This window comes from Venturia canescens, chromosome 2 (assembly GCF_019457755.1).
Source record: "Venturia canescens isolate UGA chromosome 2, ASM1945775v1, whole genome shotgun sequence".
Lineage (NCBI taxonomy): Eukaryota > Metazoa > Arthropoda > Insecta > Hymenoptera > Ichneumonidae > Venturia > Venturia canescens.
The window spans coordinates 24,344,118-24,353,677 of record NC_057422.1 but is presented as its reverse complement, the minus strand read 5'-3'; positions in this window follow the sequence as shown (position 1 = coordinate 24,353,677).

Below are 9,560 nucleotides of genomic sequence, written 5' to 3'. Positions count from 1 at the left end.
ATGTACGTCATATGTTATATGGAAGTCAGTTGTCTGTGAACCGTCTCCTAAAAAGGATCTGTATTTTTCCTTCTATCAATAAATTTTCATCGTATAATCAAAAGGTTATGGGCCCAGAGCTTTTAGGGCAAGAACAAATAATCAGTGTTTGAATAGTGAACAAGAGAAGAAATTGTTACATTGCAGTGTGCTACGGATTAAAATTTATTTTGTTGACAAGCAAAATAAAATTTGTGATAGCAAGGTCAAAATGGACAAGCTCAAGAATTTTCACATTCAGAAGTTCGACGGGAAAAATTTCCAGCTCTGGAAATATCAGATGGAAATACTTTTTCGAGTGGAAGGAGTACTCGATGTAATAAATGAAGTATCGATTCGTCCGGAACTGGATAATGAAGCGAGACGAAAATGGGACGATTTAAATGCAAAGGCAATGCTTATAATATCTACTAGCATGGAATTTGAGCATTTACAAACAGTTATGGCCTGCGCTACGGCATCAGATATGTGGAAACGTTTGAAAATAATTCACGAACAACGTTCTGCGATAAATAAGGTAACACTTGAACAACAATTCTTTAATTACCGGATGACCGAAACAGACACATTTGCTCAACATATAAGCAAGATTGAATCAATGGCTCAAGCGTTAAATGACGTAGGAGAAACATTGAGCGATATTGATAAAGTTGCAAAAGTGTTGGGAAGTCTTCCTCTAAAATATGGTGCATTTGTGACTGCTTGGGATTCTCATGACGAAACGAAACAAACTTTTGATAACTTAACGGCGAGATTACTTAAAGAAGAACAACGTTTAAGTGTCGGTGATGATATAGTCACCGCATTTACTGCTTTGAACATGAAAAAGTCAGAAAATTTAAGAAAAATGCGAGAAGAAAAAGATCCTAAAATTAATAAAAGGAATAAAAGGAATATAGAATGTTATTTTTGTCATAAGAAGGGTCATTTCAAATCGGAATGTAGAAAAAGATTGGGATCACAAGAAAACACTCATTATCAAGAAGATAACCATAGTTATAAAAATCAAGCATTGATTGTCGAAATAAAAAATCTATCTGCAACAGGCTGTGAAAATATTTGGTTGGCAGATAGTGGTGCCTCTCAACATATGACTTCACATAAAGAGTGGTTTCGTGGTTTAAAACCAGTCGAATGTGAGATACCAGTACAGATCGGAGATAATTCGATTGTGTTTGCCGAAGGAATTGGCTCGATACAAATTATGGCATTAGTGCAGGGACGATGGGAACCACGTACCCTTGAAGATACTCTATACGTGCCAAAACTTGGGAAAAATCTATTCTCAATTGGAGCAGTAACGAATAAGAATTTACAAGTGAAATTCGATAAAAACAAGATTGAAGTTCGAAACAAGAACTTAGTTGCTACTGGAATAAAGTTGGAAAATCAGTGTTACAAAATGTTTTTCAGAATAATGAGTGCTGAACAAGCAAACGTCACAACAGTAAATCCCGCAATCTTGTGGCATGAGCGTATGGGTCATATGAATTTTTCTAATTTGAAAAGGATGGCCGATGAAGGTAAAATACCGGGTTTGAAAATTAAAAATATCGAGGGTCTTTTTTGTGAACCGTGTCAATTTGGCAAGTTACATCTCAAACCATACAGAGATAATTTACAAGAACGTGCGAAGAAACCAGGTGAATATATACATTCAGATGTTTGTGGAAAAATGGGAACTACTTCTGTTGGTAAAGCAGACTATTTTGTTCTCTTCAAAGATGATTGCACTTCATACCGATTTACATATTTTATCAAACACAAGAATGATGTATTTTCAAAATTTCTTGAGTTTGAAAAATTGGTGCAGAAGCAAACAGGTAATAAAATAAAAGTGTTTCGCAGTGATAATGGTCGAGAATTTATAAATCAACAATTTAAAGATCATTTAAAAAAACACGGGATTATTCATGAAACAAGTACACCGTATACTCCTCAACAAACCGGAAGAGCTGAACGTGATCTTAGATCGATTATTGAAAGCACAAGTACCATGCTTAATACTACTAATCTCCCACGTTCTTTATGGGCTGAGGTAGTAAATACAGCTGTCTATACACTGAATCGACGTCCATGCATGCCAAATAACACGAAGATACCGTATGAAAAATGGACAGGAAAAGAACTAACTCTAACGTATATGCGAAAATTCGGAGCAACAGCATATGCACATGTACCAAAACAATTTCGTTCAAAGTTCGAGAGTAAATCGAAGAAATTGATTTTCGTAGGTTATGAAGGGTACAGATTATTCGACAAAAGTTCTGGAAAGGTGATAATAGCAAGAGATGTAAACTTCAATGAACAAGATATCACAGAGTTTCCAAAAGAAATTAGTTGGAATAAAAAATGCTATTTGTCGTTCGATATGGAAAAATCAGCAGACGTGAGAGAAGAAGAACGAATAGTTCGAGAAATGGAAGAAGAAAACAATTTGGAGAATGAGAATCACGGTGAAGCCAACGAATCAGGCGAATTTCTAGCTAACGAGTCGGGCGAATTTCTTGATGCCACAGAAGATTTGCCTGAAAATATTGAAATTAATGCTGGAACTCAACAAGAACGAGTACTTCGAGATCGAACTACTTTGAATCGACCTGATAGATACGTAGCACAGTTAGCATGTTTAACTGCTACAATAGAACCACAGACATACAAAGAAGCTATGGAGAGTGAAGATGCAAGAGAATGGCAACAAGCTATGAATGAAGAAATTGCATCATTAAAGAAGAACGAAACTTGGACACTACAATCATTACCACCAAAACGAAAACGCATTGGCTGCAAGTGGATTTACAAATTAAAACTCAATCCCGATGGTACAATAAATCGATACAAAGCCAGATTATGTGCAAAGGGATATTCGCAGGAAAAAGGAATTGATTATCAAGAGATTTTTTCACCAGTAGTTCGGTATGATTCAATTCGAGTTCTTCTTGCATTAGCTACGGTTAATGATTTTGAAATCAAACAATTTGATGTAAAAACAGCGTTTCTGAACGGAGATTTAGAAGAAGAAATTTTTATGGCTCAACCTGAAGGTTTTACCCATAATGACTCTGATCTTGTTTGCAAGCTCAATAAGAGTCTATATGGGCTCAAGCAATCACCACGCTGTTGGAATAAAAAAGTTGTGGAATTTTTAAAGAAATTAGGTTTCAAACAATTAGAGGCCGACAAATGTGTGTTCTATGCAAAAATCAATGGGGAAGAAATCTTTCTAGCTCTATATGTTGACGATGGATTAAATTATGTTCGCTGCAATTCTAACACGACCGGATATTATGTACGTGGTGAGTCAAGTTAGTCGATTCCTCAATAATCCTGGAAAAGAACATTGGAAAGCGGTGAAACGAATCCTAAGGTACCTTCAAGGAACCAAATATATGGGAATTAAATACAGTGGGAGTCATATAGATTTCACTGCTTATTTCGATGCTGATTTTGCTGGTGATGTGGATACAAGGCGATCAATGACCGGCTATGTAACTCTGATGGCGGGAGGTCCCGTAACATGGTCATCGCATCGACAAAAATGTATATCGCGTTAAACGACTGAAGCGGAATATGTAGCAGCTTCAGATGCTTCTCAAGAAGTGACTTGGCTCCGAATTCTACTCCAAGAACTTTGTGTTGATTTGAAGAATCCAACACCTCTTCACATGGACAACCAAAGTGCTATTCGCTTAACAAAAAATACGGAGCATCATAAGAAAACTAAACACATCGACATCAAATATCATTATATTCGGAAATGTGTTGAACACGGTGCTATAAAAATCATCTATGTTTGCACAGAAGAGCAATTGGCTGACATTTTGACAAAAGCGGTGCCTCGTGATAAATTTTTAATAAATCGAACGTCACTTTCAATTCATCAGTAAATAACGAGTGGGAGTGTCGCTATATATTGGTTCAATCGTTATTTGTTTTATTTAAAGTGAAGATTATTCCGTTGCCTACTCAAGTTATGAAATCATGATGTACGTCATATGTTATATGGAAGTCAGTTGTCTGTGAACCGTCTCCTGAAAAGGATCTGTATTTTTCCTTCTATCAATAAATTTTCATCATATAATCAAAATATACGTTTAAGGATGAGGCAGTATACTCAACAAATAAATGTAAACAAGCCGAAAGATTGCGCGAAAAAAAGAAAAATCTCGCGACTAACAAAACATTAAAAATGATCTTATTATTCTCAACGAAGTACAAAGACGCATAGTGGAAAGCTCATAAAGAGTGTAAATATGTACAGGATATAAGTATTTTCATTTCCATTATAGTAATTCATTTGTAGTGCGTAATTTTATCGTTTTCCTTACGAGATATCAATTATTGTTTGCATTAAAGTTTGCACTGTTGAAGGGTGATGAGGTTCTCACGAATTTTCAAAACAAATCATCATTGCAAAAAAAAAATTACACGTACTGAGGATCGAACTCAAGACCTTCAAAATAATAAACAAGCTTTATACCAACCTCACCACAATATCTTTACAGAGTATAAATAGTCTTCTATAATATTTAAGTAATTTTGCCACGCTTGAGGTCAAATATTAGACTTGCCGGTTTGTTCGGCTAGTCTATTATCTCATTTGTTTTATGATAATTAGCTACATTTTTAAACATAAAAAACAAATCATAAATTTCCATTATAAAAAACTTGTGTCCTACTTGTATATAATAAACACAAGTCCACGTGTGAATAAAACAATACGAGCTAGGCGCATGCGTTACATATGCACACTCCTCGATCGTCATGCCTCTCGAGGCCGTAAATTGAAAAGGAGAGCGCAACCATTAAGCTGACATCCCTCACTACCGTTGTTGCAAAACCTGTATACAAGACCGTGCTCAAGATTATGCAAAAGTTACTAATACATTTATGCCCGTTTTCTCCAACGTTAATCTGAGTTTAAACTCGGTTCATCCTATCTCGAAACCATCGACGGCTGAGCAGAACAATATCCTATCCCAAAATTTGCCTCAACATGATCCTATCCTAAAATTTCGTTGAATAACATCACATCTGTGATTTTTTTGCGAAAACATCGTATCTCGAAATTTATCCCAAAAACATCGTAATTCGTATTTTGATTCAGAACCATTGTATTTCACATTTTTTTTCAACAAAATCGTATCTCAACTTGAAATTTTACGTGCACAATTTCCAAACGCTACACCCCTGAAGTATGGGAAGGGCTCGGGCATGATGTTAAAATTTTCGCGCATTTTAAATCCAAATGATTTACATATGAATTAATTTTGCTCAATCACTCTATGGCTGTTATTATTGTTCAATACAGCACTCTTAGATAAACAGGCATTTTCTTACAGACCAATATATTGTTTATTTATAGAAATATTAATGCTATGCTGACATTTATTTATAATAGTGAATTACATTGATTATTTATCATCATCATTAGTTCCTTCAGGTATTATTGGTCTCTCCGATTACCAGAGATACTTGAAATGGAAAATCTTTCCTCTTAGGAATCAGTTTCTGTCCTCTATTATCATACGTATAATATTTGTAGTAACCGTTTGGCATAGTATTATTTTACGCATTTCTGAATCCGTTAAAAAAAAATAAGAAATTGCAATTCTTTCAGGGAACGTTCAAAACAATTGTAAAGTTATGATTTTTTTTGTAGCACTTTCGGCGTGATTTCCCAAGGAACTGATGACAATTATTGGATTAAATTGCAAGAATAGAAAGCCAGTATTAATCTATTGTCGCTTTCTCATGAAACAATATTCATTATATGTTGATTCTTATATTAATGTATTAACTAACAGCCTTGCAGTTCACATGCATATCGAATAGTTCGCGAATGATGGAACAAAAATTATGATTATTGAAAGAACTTTAGAAAAGGCTACGATAGAAGGGTTGTGCATTTTCAGGGATGAGATTTTTTTCGCAAAGATACACTAAATCACTTTTTTTTGCCTTATCCAATTCAAGCTTTTCTGTATAAGCTCTCTTGAGATTATGATACTTCCAAGTATCCGCTGTTTTCAATAAATTTAGATTTTGGTCCTGTCCTTCGTAATTGTATTTTACGTTTACGTAATCAGTATTCGGAATCGTACTGATCTCTCTAATTTTGGAAATTTGAACAGTTTTCCCGTCGTCATCTTTTTTCCAATTTTGTTTGTCAGCAATTGCCGAAAAGTTAAAAATTTCTTTGTTCGTCATTTCATGAACATTGTATAGAGGGGATTTTTTTTTTGCAGATTTGATTATATTACACCACTGTTCTTGCGTGTAAACAGTCTCATGTCGACTGGCTGTTTCGATTGCTGCGTGCATCGAATCTCCTTCTGATTGTGTATGTCCCTTTTCCAAAAATCGATGCGTAATTTTAATACCAATTTTTTTTTTCGGCTAGAGCATACGTCGCGAACACCATTCTATTCCGATTCTGACCTCCACAGTTGTCGTTGTAGAAAATTATTTCTTTGGTTCCCTCTTCATACGTGTGTTCAATAAATTTCCACAAACAACTGGAGACTTCTTTCGCTCCACGTTTTGCAGTCGTCTCATTCCACACGTAACAATACCCAATTTTCGCTCCTATACTAAATACTGTAAAATTATATACAGAAAGTTTACGGCGATAATATAGGACAGATGTTTCTGCCTTTGGTGTGGTGAGCACTTTCTGCAGATCGAAACATGCGACGCAGATGGATTTATTTTTTAAGGCATTTTTTTTGTCTCTTTCCTTTAACTCTCTAACAATTTTTTTATTTTCTTGATGTTGCACGTATGCCTCTTCCAAATTAGTTTTGTCCGATGAAAATTCATATTCAGTACAAATGTCGCACTGATCTTTCTTTGGTATATGAAATCTCAGATTATAAGAATAATTGAACACGTGTCTGTAGCAATATTCGGTAGCAACATTCGGATCGTTTTTCGATTTCATCCAGTCTTTATAAAGCCTGTACATTGAAGCCAGATTAAGTCCGTTTTCGAGATAAAATGCTTCCGTACTTTGTCTGCAGTAATGCGATTCTACCCGGGGAAATAGGTCAATATGATCCACGACACTTTTCGTCATTGCATCGGGTGTACGTCTCGGTCTATTTGAGTGGTGACCGCGAAGATCTCGAGTAATCGAAGTGCTGCACGATAAGGTTTTCTTTTTTGTTACAGTTCGGATCCATTGTTCGGTGATGCCTATTAATGTAATTATGGTATCTTTGAATTTGTAAAAGCGTAATATTATCCATTGGTCATAATGTGTGATATAAATATCAAAAAAAGAAGTACACGTCATTTTCCTTTCCCAATAATGCATTAATGCGCAAAACGACAGTTTTATGCATGCCATTTCAAATACACCATTTTAATAATTGAAAAATAAAATCAATTCTTTTTTTCAAAATCTCATACAGCAATTTTTTGCGGGTGCTCTCCCAGAAATCTGGCATTTATTTAGTAAAATGAAATCGAAATCTTTATTATTTTTGTGTTTCACCTGAAAAAGCGAACAGTTTTTGATGTTTTTTTGTTTCAATCGATTTTTGTTAATGTTGCTGCACTTCGATAATCATTCTAGATGCATTACAAATTAGATCGCTCAGTCAAAAAATTAATATAAAAATTCCACAAGATTTTTTTTGTTCAGTACGTATGTATTTTTAAACTTATCCTTTTTCGTGTTTTTCGCCGTTGAAAATTGGGCGCATCAGTAGTGGAAATTGTTTTCAATAGTTTTCTCTATGGAACAAGTAAAGGGAAGCAGTCGCTCTATTTTTATCTTTTTAAATGTTGCGAGCAATTTTTTTTGCAAAATTATTTCATCTTTGCCCGAAAAATGAGTAATTAACAACTGTACAAAAAAAATTTCGAGAAAACTTGTGAAAGGCAACAAGTTTCCAGAATCATTTGAAGAATACGTGAGAGTTTTCTCCAATGTATACATTTTTTACAAATTGTAAAAATTTTTAAAATCACAAATTGTTTCATAAATTCTGAAAAAAAAAATCATATTCCGAACACTTTTTGTTCTATAAAATTTTATCGTCAAGTTGACTCTTTTCGAGAAAAAAATCGTGGAATTTAACATCATGCTGTTTTACAAAAACCGCCATTTTCGGCGAACTAAGGGGGAAAAAAAAATCACAACTAGGGTTTCGGAAAGGTCGGACATCCAGACCGCCATTGCTGGTGTTAATATGGTTATTTGAGTGCGGAAACAACATTGAAATTCGATTTAAAAAAGATCGTACAAAATCCTGATGTTTTCATTGACAACACGAAAATAATAAAGGCTTTCGTCTTGATTCCCTTGGATCAAAAAAATTTGTATTTTACCTAGGGTTCCAGTGAACATCGACCTGCATACTCTGATCACACCCTGCTCCACTGGGAACGTATATTCGATATTCAAGCGTTTTTTTGTAATAGAATTATCATCTGCTTCCTTTTCTCTGGTTTTAGAGCTAATGAACCGAGCGATATAGTCCCACTACCTAGTATGATCTCCTAAGCTCCAAAAGGCATTGAATATCAGTTGTCTTTGCTCTTCATTCACTTTACTGTGACATTGAAATCTACAAGTTTTTTCGCAGCCTTTTCCCATAACTTTAGACGCAATTTTTTTTCCTCTTAGTGAAACCCCGCTTCGTCCAGAATTTTTAGCTTTTTTTGGCACAGCACTCTTTCATTTTGACGGGTTGTTCGTACGCTTTCGCGATTTTTAAGGAATTTTAGGTGAGGTGGGGTTACCTATGTCGTTCACGATAACGTTATCATTAGTTCCGCTTTGTGGAGTATTAGGCAACGATTTTGTTCGCGTTTCCAGTAACTCCGGTTCAAGAGGCTCTGGAGAATGAAGCCCCTCAAAATGACGAGGTGAGCAGAAAGAGCTCTCTTCGCTATGAATCAAAGTCGGAACGGTAGTTGACGAATACCGTGGTACACCCAAATTATTGCCTTCTTTTGACGATAGTTCCAGAATATCTATGAAAATTATTCTTTTTAAGATTTTGTTCATGTCGATTTTAAATCGCAGCTCGATTTGACTGGTAATGCTGTCTAGAGTACCTGGAGTATATTCGAACAAATTTCCACCATCAAAATTTCCGACTTTTACTTGATTGGGTTGAACTAATGATATTTGCCAATTATTTTTCCAGTGTTCGAAATCTTGAGAAAAAAATTGCAGCCATTCGTAAAAACAATGAATAAGAGAAAATAAATGATGAACCGGTTTATTGAAATAACTAATATTCAATTTTACTCACAGTCAGCTTCCATAATCGTAACATGCACTTTCGTGATACTGTTTCTAAATAATTAAATTGGAAAAATATAACTATCTCCACTGTGTGATGGGAAATAAATTTTTCTCGTTGCTATGAAGCATCTACTTTCATTTATTATCCAATATTTTCCGATCTAACTTTAGAAGGCGACGGAAGATCGTGATTGAAATATTTATTATTATCAGTTTATACACAAATATCTATAGATTTAATCAATCAAAAGGTTCGAAA